Here is a 12,713-nt window from a genome sequence, read left to right as displayed (position 1 = left end):
TTTTATTTACAGAGATATTTAAATGTACACATGTTGTAGCCTTTAAGGAAAAAATAACAATTTAAAAAGTCCTTTTATTTGAAATTGAGTGTAAATAAGTAGACAATTTTAAACCATAAGTCAGTTCTGTGTTTAGTTTAGATGATGTGAAAGTTTTTGTTCCATTCAAAGGCACCTATGTCTTTGGGTTCTGGCAACTTCTCGGTAACTTCTTGGCCAGCTAACCTGCAGCTGGAGTGTGAGGCTGAGCAGCTACACTGTACGTACTGCAGTAAGCAGCTTCCCACTGCATGAGAATACTTCCATGTTGGGAAAGCTCTTTGCAGAATTCCAAGCCTTTTCCTGAATCCCTCATTTAGGAAGCCACAGTGTTACATTTGACTTTGTTTCAGAGGGGCAGTCCAGAGCTATGTATACTCTATGCTCCGCCCTATGACCTAAAGAGAGAAGACCTGGGACTGAAAAGGTTGTGCTAGCCTTTTCTGTAGTGTTATTTGGAAGCAAATTGGATAAAAAAAAAAAAAAAAAAAAAGGCCCATTTTTTCCACTTCAAACTGAAGGAAAACTGAGGCAAACACAATAACCATGCCATAGCGTTCAAACCGCAGCATGTCAAAATGTAGTATTTACCAGGGGGTTATAGGACGATGGGTGAATTATTTCTACTTAATGCTTATCTGTCTTGTCCAAATTTTCCTCAGGGTGCCTTATTTTTAATCAGAAAAACATCCTCTGCTTGCCAGTTGTTAGAAAAGCAACAGAACAGGGTGAGGACACGGGCAGGGCAGATGTGGGAGGCCGAGGCCAAAATGGGAACCAAGGCTCGTTATATAAGACAAAGAGGGGAAACGAGGTTAAGTTTTAAGATCAGGCCTCTCTGCAGATGGCTGGGTGTGAAGCGCTTCACATGTGCTGGCCTTCAGCGCGCAGACCAGGCCAGGGAGGGCTAAGCACGCTGCTCTGCTCGTTACTCCATCCCAGGGCCTGTGATGTAGCTGTCGTGGCATTAATGCGCTTCACCGCAGCTTCTTCATACTGTTTTCTGTGTCAGTAACCCTTCCATTATTATGCTTTCACGTTCTTCAAATTTGGGAAACACTAACTGCAATGTAGCCTTCAGTGGATGGCTTCTCTTGCAGAATAGATGGCTTATGGACAGTGTTTCCATTCCCTTCCATCAACCGTCCTCTGCAGCTAGATGTGCTGTATTCTCCATCTGAGCAGTAAATCTCACACAGAGGGGCAGGCTTTGTTAGAAACTGTCCCTTCAGGGACCCCTGGGTGGTTCAGTGGTTTAGGGCATGATCCTGGAGTCCCGGGATCGAGTCCCGCATCGAGTCCTGCATGGAGCCTGCTTCTCTCTCTGCCTCTCTCTCTCTCTCTCTCTCTCTCTCTGTGTCTCTCATGAATAAATAAATAAAATCTTAAAAAAAAAGAAAGAAACTGTCCCTTCGCTTAAATTTCCCAGAGACTTTGTTCTGAAGTCTGCTACAGTTAGTACTGATTTTATAAGAGATGCTTTTATTTTTTTATTTTTTCATTTAATTTAATTAATTTTTTGTATATTTTTTATTGGAGTTTGATTTGCCAAGATATAGCGTAACACCCAGTGCTCATCCTGCCAAGTGCCCCCCTCAGTGCCTGTCACCCAGTCACCCGCACCTTCCACCCACCTCCCCTTCCACAACCCCTGGTTCATTTCCCAGAGTTAGGAGTCTCTCATGTTCAGTCACCCTCACTGATATTTCCCACTCATTTTCTCTCCTTTCCCCTTTAATCCCTTTCACTATTTTTATATTCTTTATCAATTCATCTTTCGATGGACACCGAGGCTCCTTCCACAGTTTGGCTATTGTGGACATTGCTGCTATAAACATTGGGGTGCAGGTGTCCCGGTGTTTCACTGCATCTGTTTCTTTGGGGTAAATCCCCAGTAGTGAAATTGCTGGGTTATAGGGTAGATCTATTTTTATTTTTATTTTTTTAAGATTTATTTATTTATTTATTCATGATAGACATAGAGAGAGAGAGAGAGAGAGAGAGAGAGAGGCAGAGACACAGGAGGAGGGAGAAGCAGGCTCCATGCTGGGAGCCCAATGTGGGACTCGATTCTGGGACTCCAGGATTGCACCTTGGGCCAAAGGCAGGCGCTAAACCGCTGAGCCACCTAGGGATCCCCTAGATCTATTTCTAACTCTTTGAGGAACCTCCACACAATTTTCCAGAGTGGCTGCACCAGTTCACATTCCCACCAACAGTGCAAGAGGGTTCCCCTTTCTCCACATCCTCTCCAACACTTGTTTCCTGTCTTGTTAATTTTCCCCATTCTCACTGGTGTGAGGTGGTATCTCATTGTGGTTTTGATTTGTATTTCCCTGATGGCCAGTGATGTGGAGCATTTTCTCATGTGCATGTTGGCCATGTCTATGTCTTCTTTGGTGAAATTTCTGTTCATGTCTTTTGCCCATTTCATGATTGGATTGTTTGTTTCTCTGTTGTTGAGTTTAATAAGTTCTTTATAGATCTTGGGATACTAGCCCTTTATCTGATACGTCATTTGCAAATATCTTCTCCCATTCTGTAGGTTGTCTTTTAGTTTTGTTGACTGTTTCTTTTGCTGTGCAGAATCTTTTTATCTTGATTAAGTCCCAATAGTTCATTTTTGCTTCTGTTTCTCTTGCCTTCAGAGATATATCTTGCAAGAAGTTGCTGTGGCCAAGTTCAAAAAGGGTGCTGCCTGTGTTCTCCTCTAGGATTTTGATGGATTCTTGTCTCATGTTTAGATCTTTCATCCATTTTGAGTTTATCTTTGTGTGTGGTGCAAGAGAGTGGTCTAGGTTCATTCCTCTGCACGTGGCTGTCCAATTTTCCCAGCACCATTTATTAAAGAGACTGTTCTTTTTCTAGTGGATAGTCTTTCCTGCTTTGTCGAATATTAGTTGACCATAGTGTTGAGGGCCCATTTCTGGGTTCTTTATTCTGTTCCATTGATCTATGTGTCTGTTTTTGTGCCAGTACCACACTGTCTTGATGATCACAGCTTTGTAGTACAACTTGAAATCCAGCATTGTGATGCCCCCGGCTCTGGTTTTCTTTTTCAATATTCCCCTGGCTATTTGGGGTCTTTTCTGATTCCACACAAATCTTAAGATGATTTGTTCCAACTCTCTGAAGAAGTCCATGGTATTTTGATAGGGACTGCACTGAATGTGTAAATTATCCTAGGTAGCACTGACGTTTTCACAATATTAATTCTTCTAATCCATGAGCATGGGATATTTTTCCATCTCTTTCTGTCTTCCTCAATTTCTTTCAGAAGTGTTCTGTAGTTTTTAGGGTATAGATCAGTTACCTCTTTGGTCAGCTTTATTCCTAGGTATCTTAAGTTTTTGGGTGCAATTGTAAATGGGATGAATTCCTTAATTTCTCTTTCTTCAGTTTCATTGTTATTGTATAGAAATGTAGGAGATGCTTTTAGTTGCTTTTCCACTTTGAAGAACTGGATGAGAGCCTGCCAATGTGATGACACATATTCGGCTGCAGTGCGATAGTGTACAGTGGTCCGCATGGGGGTTGCCTTTGACATTGGCTTTGTACCAGAGAGTGAAGTAACAATCCACAAGCGACGGCACAGTTGGTTCCAACCCTTACCCCCACCCCATCTGGGGTGGTTGGCCATGGTGACCACGGGTGCCACTACCCCTGCCCCCTCTTCTTTTTATTTTGATGTGATTTTCTCTTTTGTCTTTCCTAGCCATAATCTTTTTCTCCATTACACCCTAGGTATCTTTCTGGCCAAGTGGAGATTCAAATCTGTTATACAAAGAATGCCAAGGAACACAACTCCAGCTCTTGCCATTCAAAAATCAGATTATACAACAGGAAAATAGCCTTGCAAGGCCAGTTCTCCAAATTCCTGTATCAGTAAGCAAACTTGGAGAATCTGTCCCAGTTGAAATTTTCAGGGATGTGGAGTAGGGACCGCTGTCCACCATTAAGGCTTAGCTGGAGTCAGGAAAAAAGAAGATATAATTAGGAGCCACAAAAGAAAAGCCTATCACCTTTTTGACCTCCAGAGGTTGAGGAAGGAGAATAGAGGAGCAGGAAATGAATGGCTAAGATGAGTGCCCTATTTCCCTTCTCTGGACTCAGGTTTGGAGGGGGAAGGTGGATTAGAGAGAACAAGAAGTCAAGGAGGGAATTGTTGACCTTTCTTGCAATTCAGCACCCCTCTGGGACAGTTCTCAATGCTAACCTGTAGTGGCTGGGCAGAGTTGGGGTGGGGGGTCCTGAGTCAGCTGTGCGGTCATAACAAAATATCAGAGACTGGGTGACTTAAACAACAGAACTCATTTTTTCTTGGTTCTGGAGGCCAAGTCCTGGTCAAGGTACTAGCCAATTTGGTTTCTGGTGAGGGCTCTCTTCCTGGCTGGCAGATGGCCATTTTCTCACTGTGTCCTCACATGGTAGAGAGAGAGAGGGAGGAAGAGAGAGGGAAAGAGAGAGACCTCACTGGTGTCTCTTCTTGTAAGGACACTAATCCAACTAGATCAGGGCTCTACCCTGATGACCTCATTTTGCCTTAATTACTTCCTTATTCCAAATAGTTACACTGGGGGTTAGGTTTCAACATATAAATTTTGAAGGGACATAATATGGTCCATAGCAGGGGGCCTTGGAATTTAGTTTCCCCGAGATATCCTGGGATCTTGAGGGGTCTGAGCAGACCCAACCACATGAGTTGCTGAGGAGCTGGCTGCAGAGCTTGCCAGAAGGGACCACGGTACCTCACCAGAGTGAGGTACCAGATCTGTCCTCTGTTTAAAATCCAGCCTGCATCATGGTGACCTGTTGGCACTTGGCAAATGCTTATTGAAATAATCAACTGTAACATCCTTTTGCAGTTGAGCGTCTCCAGTTCTCTGGCCTTCAGGAGTTACTGTATCCTCAAACATTCACTGAATATCAGCCCAGCTCTGCAGAAAATCCATTTGAGTCTTTAGAAATTGCTGATATGTTTTAATAGATTTGTCCTGCAGCTGTTTGTTTTGTTTTTCTCTGAATGGCTCCATTGCTCCAGGCTTCTCTATGGTCACCTGTGGTTACTTCTTAGCTTCTTCCGGTGGCTGTTCCTTGCCTATGCCATTTTACTTCAAACATCTCTGTGAAGCTAAGGCTGGCTGCAGAACATCATAGACTCCAAACTGAGGCTTGGTCTTGTTTCTGCCCCAGAAGCATACGGAGCCATGGCCTCAGATGGCCATCACGGTGTTTTCTAGTTTATCCAGGCAGGCTTGCTCACCAACATTCAGCTAGGAGAACGTGACCATTTTTGGGAGCTTGGTGATAATCTTCCATCTTCCTTGTGGTCCATGGGGTCTCACAACCCAGCTAGGGTGCTTAGATGGAACCCCAGGGGCTTCTGAGAAGTTGTTGGTTTAGAGGGGAGGATGGGTGGGAGAAGATAGGAAGAGAGTGAAGATGAAAAGCAACACAAATACGATAGCCTGACTCTACTCTAGCTAGAATATATATCCACACCACCTAGACAGCCTGCTTAAATACAGATTTCTGGGCCTCACTCCAGAGTTTTTGACTCAGTAGTTTTGGGGTGGGGACCAAGAATTCTCATTTCTAACAAGTTCCCAGGTGATGCTGCTGCTGCTAGTCAGGGTACCACACTTTGAGGACCACTGACCTCATCTCAAACTAACTCGGACACAGTGCACCCCATTTGGATATGGTGTTTTGCTCTTCACAATGGGTAGGCAGATCTACTCCTTCCAAATATCCTTGAAGCCAAGAGCCAAGTCCATCTGTTTGTTCAAACAGTAGCAAGATGTCTAACAAATCCCCAAAGAAGCTAACGAGCAACTTGGATCCGACTCTTTATTGTCTGTCAGAGAAAAGGCATCCATGCTTGGTAATGAGCCCTTGGTTGCTCTGCTGGGCTTTAAGGCCAGAATAAAGCACCTTGTCATCTAGCTGGTAAAGGCCCCACTTGACAGTATTGGCCCAGAAAGCCTAACCACATCACACTTTCCTAAATAGCACCTACTTAACACCCCATTAAACTGGAGAAGCAGTGGATGGTTTCTACTTTCACAAACCCATTTATTTCCATCTTGGTGGTGTGGAGGGCAGGACAGGGTGTGTGCCCCACATTGCACAGAGGCCTGGGACATGATGGCTACTGCTCCCATTCACCCATTCCATCAGCAGTTAGCAGCTGCCCACATAGTCTGACCCTGAACTATGTGGGAGCATGTTCCATGTGAGCAGGCGGCAATGATGAGCTGCATTCAAGATCTGCTAACAGGATCTACTAGGCCTGGGTGCCTAGTGAGCCCTCAAGAAATGTCAGCCTTAATTATTACGGGTGTGATTAAGAAAAAAGTGCCCCAATCACGGTCTGGTGTAGAACTCTCTTGCTTGATGCAATGCACAGCCTCCTTGTGGGAGGAAATTAGCATTCCTGATAAATGCTTAAGCAATTTTCTGATAAACTTTAACAAGATTAAAACCTCTTTGGGGAAATCAGCTACCCACACATTCAGCTGATTATTAGACATTCTTTGTCTTGTATTCAGTTTAATAGTGATTATCCAACCATTCTCTTTTCCTGCAAAATGTCCTTAACAAAAGAGAACTGTGACTTGGCTCTGTGGTAAGATTGAAATAAAACTTTGACACCTGCTTATAACTAATTTATCTGAGAAATTTAAAACAGTCATGGAGAAAGGACATAGGAATAGGAGCTATCATTTACTGAGTGCTTACTGCTTGCCAGATGTTATGTGAGAGGTTTTGTATAGTTTGGCTCACTTTCTCTTCATAATGAGTTGGCTTATACAGCTCTGTTTTGCTTCTAAGATGCTCAGAGAGGTAAGCGACTTGCCCAGGATCACCCAGCCAGTAAATGGCAGAGCTGGGTTTTGACACCAGGTCTAAGTCTGTAGCTGGAGCTAGCAAAAGCTACACTTTTCTGCCTCTGTCAAAGGAATTATAGTGGAAGAGGAAGAGTGGGAATCTTGGAGAGAGGGATGCTATAAAACCATAGGACAGCAGAAGAGGGAGAGAGCACTCCCATGGAAGGGCATGGGCTGCGGGGGGGGGGGGGGGGCGGGGGGGGGTTGGCGTGGAGGTGACTCAGCCCAGAAGAGGAAGTAGGGGAGGGATATTGGAGGCAGTGAGAAGGGCAATGAGGACTTTCAACAGTGATGTGACCTGTAGTCATCTAGAGTGGTAGACCCTACCTGCTGCTAGTTGGGTTTTTAGGACTCTAGATCCCAGTTTCATCACTTGTTAGCTGTGTGACCTTGGTGCATAGCTATGTGGAGTGAAGGTTTCCTCTTCTGAAAACTGATGAGGAATAATAGCATCTTTACCATAGGATTGTGGTGAGGATAAATGGGGAAAGCCTTGAAAAATAACTAGGACATGCCTGGTATCTCTTGAGGTGCCATAAAAAGCTGGGGTGTTCCTGTTTTATTTAATTAATTTATAGTTGACACACAACTGTATAGTTGACACAGGATGTCACAGTGGCTGCAGATGTACAGCATGGTGGTTGCACAAGCCTATACGGTACGTTCTGGTCACAGCAAGCGTAGCTCCCAGCTGTGAAGTGTTCCTGTTGGAGTGCATAACTGAACGTATGGTGGCATTTTGTCACCCTTTATTTTCTCAGGAAGGCTGTGAGAAAAATCTTAAACATATTTGGTTATAATTTCAGGCTGTAAGAAAAGTTGCAAAAACAGTGCAAAGAATTCTTGAACATCCTTCACCAAGACTAAACACACATATATATTTCCTCCTGAACTGTTTGCACATCAGATGCAGACCTGGTGGCCTTTTACCCCTAAATACTTGCATGTGTGTTCCCTAAAAGCAAGGACGTGCTCTTATGTAGTCACAGAACAAGGGTCAAAAGCATGAAATTGGCAGTGATATGATGCTATTATCGGAAGATCATATTCAGATTTTGTCAATTGCCCCATGACATCCTGTACAGCAAAACAGAAATCTTGCATTCACTTGTCCTGTCTCTTTAGTTGGCTTGAGTTGGTAACAGCTCCCTAGTTTTAATTGTCTTTCATGACCTTGACATTTTTGAAGAGTACAAGCCAGTCAGTCTCTTTAGGTTTGCCTGGCGTTTCATCACAATTAGATTCAGGTTAAGTGTTTTGGGGCAGGAGAATACATCTCAGTTTATCACACCACTTTGAACATTTTTGTTCACAACTGAAAAATGAGGTGTCTTCATAGGAAGAGGTGGGAGCACTGGACTGCCTGCAGAGAATCCCCTGAGGCACTCGACAAACATGCGGACATCTCCAGGACCCCTGGGTGCATGGGGCAGGAACCTACCTGATTAACCAGCATTTTAGGTGACCAGTTACCTATGTTCCCTCAAGTCTACACTCTAAGACATGGCCAGCAGATGGCAGTGCAGTCTGCACTTTGAATGCAGCTTCTAGGCTTCTGGAAAGATCTCACTGTGCTGGCTTTCCTGTGAATACAAGGCTAACATCCATCAGGAGAGCTTGGTTCCTTAAACTGCCTGCCTCCTGCTCTCCCATCTTGTTCCTTCAGAGGGACCTCTGTTGATGCCTCAAGACCTCAAAGTGGCCGGAATTCACTTAGAGGCCCCTCAGCCAGAGATGATCCCCACTTCTGAGTGAGAGACCCCTCTTCTGAAAAACTAGCCAGGAACTGTTAAAACAATAGTAGGAATACTACCCATGTCTAGCATTTACTGAGAGCTTACCGTGCCCTTGACACTGGCAAGCATGACTCATTCATTGTCTCCTGTATGCTCACAACAAACCCTGAAGGATTAGTACAGAGGAAGTAACCTGCCCAAAGTCACATAGTAAGCCACTGTTACTACCTCCTTTCCATCTTGGCTGGAACTTGTGTTTGAGTTAGAAGAGGGGATGGGGAGCAATGTCTGCACCATAGGCATATGACGTGAGAGCCCTGGGAGTGTCCTGAGAAAGGGATATTCCTCCCTGCCTGTGGGGGCCAGTGTGATTGGGCCTGGAGCTGCCCAGGACACACCCTGGGTCAGCACCCCCATGTGAAGGAGACTCAAAGGGATTGCTATCTAGCAGACTCTGGGGGGCTGGAAGGGATGGGAGCCTCTGAAAGACTGGGGGGACACTGTGGGGCAGTTGGTTTCTCTGATACCCATAATAGCGCAAATCATACTTGTTAATATTTGTTTCTACATATTTAATCCTTTTTCTAACAGATTGCATTGAGGAGATTTTCAAGAGATGGGTTCCAAGGTATCTGAGAGGGTGATGTGAAATGAGCTTGGTGATGTGGACAGGTGAGAATTTTTACCTCCGAGTATGGTCATGAGAAGTGTCCTAGAAAACAGAGAAGTTCGGGGCTCTGGAAAGTATCCTTATCAGTATATATTGCTATTGAAGCAGACACTGCCAGTTGCCTATGCAAGACCTCAGCTCCTCTTCTTTCTTATTAGCAGAACCCCAGATTAGCTGAAGTGGCCACCTACCCAGCTAAAGAGCACTGGCAATTAGTCTTGGCCAATGAGACGTGAACCAATAATGCTGGGTGGGTGTATTAGTCTGGCTTCAATCAGGAGAGAAAAACCACATGGTAATTTGAATAGGGAGAGTTTTATATAAAGAATTATTAACCAAAACAGGGGATTGCAGTAATGAGGGATTGGCTAGTAAGAAGTAAAGAGGACACAGGATAAGGAGCAGCCACTACTCTTAGAGCTGAGCTACAGCTCCTCCCTCCCCCATTCTCTCCCTGCAGAGCTGAGATCTAGACTTTGCTGGAGATGGCAAGGTTGTGGCTCACTGCATGGCAGAGACATCATTGTAGTCTGTGCTGGGGGAACTTACCAGAAAACTGCCCTCTTATGGTACCAAGGAAAGTTATTCACAGGAGGTATCTCAGTAAAGGCACTGGGATACAAAATCACCAGAGGTGGGGATGTTGGGGGAAGCCGCTGGTGTGGCAGTGCTGCTGGCTGTCACCCACCACAGGTTCCAGGGACTGGAGGCGCTGCCCATGCGGAATGGAGGAGGCTGCAGAATGAGGCTGCACCCAAACCAGGAAAGGGGGGGAGGGTGCTGTTGGAAATTTTTTTTTAAAAGGGATTAGGTCTGTTTGGCTTGTCCCTTTTATACTTTGATTTTCTCTCTCTTTCTGTATACTGGATCCAGAATGAGAGGACTTGGAGCAGAACTCCAGCTGATGGGTAATGTGAATGAGAAATAAACCATTGTGGGGATAAGCCACTCAGATCTTGAGGCTGTTTGTTCTGCAGCATACCCGGTGAAACCTGACCAATACATGAAGAATGTTTTATATAACAATTGCCAGTTAAAGTAAGTAGAAGTTTTCTCTGTTTCTTAAATGACTGTGAGGAGGTAAGAACATGGCTAAAGAAAGAACTAGCAAGATCTTATTCAAGGGAAAAGAGAAAGAGTCCTACAAACATTTCCTGGGCATCAGAAATACTGGTACTTACAGATTTGTTTCAGGGTCAGGAGAAGGAATACAAATAACAAAATAGAAAGAAGAAAAAGAAAGGGAAAAGGTCAAGGGGAAAGCAAAGAAAGTTTGAGAATACTGTGTTTTTTTGTTGTTGTTGTTGTTTTTTTTTGTTTTTTGAGAATACTGTGTTTGTACACCACTCAACAGATTCCCTGATGCTGCCTAGGAAAATAAAAGGAATATTATTAAACCAGTAAAGCCTGGTTGCTGCTTACCTAAAGACCACATTAAGTCGCCCGTGTGAGACACCATTCAGAGCATCTCCCCATCCACGAGACATTTGAAGCCACTGTGTTCTCTCTCAACAGCATCTTAGCATGCCTCATCTGTCCTCATCAGCAGGCACATGGGCTTCCCATTGAATTCCAGTTTTAGAATGACCTTTGAGGTGTCCCCAGGGATCCACAAAGTTAATAGCTTTTATTTTGAGTCAGACACTTCAACACATAGTCTCTCAATTTAGTGAGGATCTAGCTCCTGGCTTTCATAGAATATGGCAACAGGCAGAAACAATTGGCTCAAATGAGTGTGAGGAGGAAGAGGGCTGTGTGGAGGCCCCTGGTGACCCCCAGCAGCAGCAGCAGCAGCAGCAGCAGCAGCAGCAACAACAACAGAGACAAATGGTGGAGCCAGTCACAGACGAACACGCCGTCAATCATGAATTTAGCGATTTGAGCAAATTGAAAAGAGTGTCTTCCAGATACAGGGATATAAGGGACGTCTTGAGAGCCTCTGCCTATCTCTCAGATAATATGTTGGTCTAGTTTCCCAAAAGTAAGTGAGAGGATCTGGAAAGGTCTGGCCAACGTCTTTCCTTGGAAAGATAAGGACTCAGAGCAGAGGTAGGATGAGTTAGGGAAGATCATGCCTCACGCCTGTCTTCAAGCCCCAGGGTGGTGGGAATCTGAGCTGTACGGAGGACCCAGTGACCTTACCACCCTTCTGTTTTCTGGGCTCCTCATCCAGACCAACAACCTGAGGGCAAGATGAAGAGAGGACAGGTGGGAATGATACTTTGACATCACTCTTGCATGATGCCAGCTAATCAGACATAAAGAAATTAAATCTCACTGAAACAAGGTGGCTCAAAGTCTTTACCATGAGCCCCAGGTCACAAAAGAATGCAAAGAATCTGCATCGAAGAACTAATCAGGCTGACATTAGTGATGGTACTGCATGGTGTATCCTGCAAACAGAGAATATACCTTCTGTTGAAACACCCACCAGAGCTTTTATTAAAAAAATTGCATGTGGTTTTTATAAAAATTGACCATGGCTATAAAGGAAATACCAATACCTCTCCCCAAAATAGATATGGAGATCTCTTTGGCCACCAAATAATAAAATAAGAAATTAAAACAAGAGAAGAAATGGGACCAAAACCCCCTCCTCAAAATTTAAAATTCCAATCTAGAATAAAAGGAAGTAAAAACTGCAAGCTAAACCAGATTGAAGGAAGAAGGAAAACACTATGCATCAAAAGCAACAAGATGAAGCTAAACCCATATTGATCAGAAAATGCAGTCCTAAACGTTGAAATTTCTGAAAAAGAAGAACAAGGAAAATGGAATCAACCATTCAACACAGGAAGATAAAAAATGAGTAACAAAATCAATCCAAGGGAAGAAGGACAGAATGAAGACAAGTAGAAATTAATGAATCAGAAAACACAACAAAGGTAGAATTGATAAATGGAGGAGCTGATTCATTGCGGGGGGGAAAGGACCCCATACAGGAAAACAGATAAGCCGCTAAGCCGCTAGCTAGCCTAATCAGAGGGCAAAACTCAGACGGAGAAGGCACAATCAGGAAAGAGAAATGACAGATAAGCATGATGAGAGCATTTTAATATGCATTTTTAATTACATAAATAATGCACGGATACACATGCTTTAGAAACAAGAGGCAAATCATAAGAAAAGATAGAGTAAAAGGTGAAAGCCCTCTAAATTTGTTTGCTGGGACTACCTCACAAAATACCACAGGCTGGGGGTGAGGGGGGGCGGACGTAAGCAACAGAAATGTATTGTCTTATGGTTTGGGAAGCTGGAAATCTGAGATCCAGGTGCCTACAGGGTTGGTTTCCTTTGAGGCTTCTCTCCTGGGGGTACAGGCGTCAGCCTCTAGCTGTCTTTTCACGTGGTCCTGCTGTGTGTGTGCCCCTGGTGTCT

General features: G+C 44.2%; 1 pseudogene; it reads right to left on the bottom strand.

The window, feature by feature from the left end:
• Nucleotides 1–903: 903 nt before the first annotated feature.
• On the bottom strand, nt 904–10,055 carry LOC140618875 (protein Abitram-like; annotated as a pseudogene).
• Nucleotides 10,056–12,713: the final 2,658 nt, after the last annotated feature.

Source organism: Canis lupus, chromosome 26, assembly GCF_048164855.1.
Source record: "Canis lupus baileyi chromosome 26, mCanLup2.hap1, whole genome shotgun sequence".
Lineage (NCBI taxonomy): Eukaryota > Metazoa > Chordata > Mammalia > Carnivora > Canidae > Canis > Canis lupus.
The sequence above is the reverse complement of the archived record's forward strand: the minus strand, read 5'-3'. Positions and strand labels throughout refer to the sequence as shown.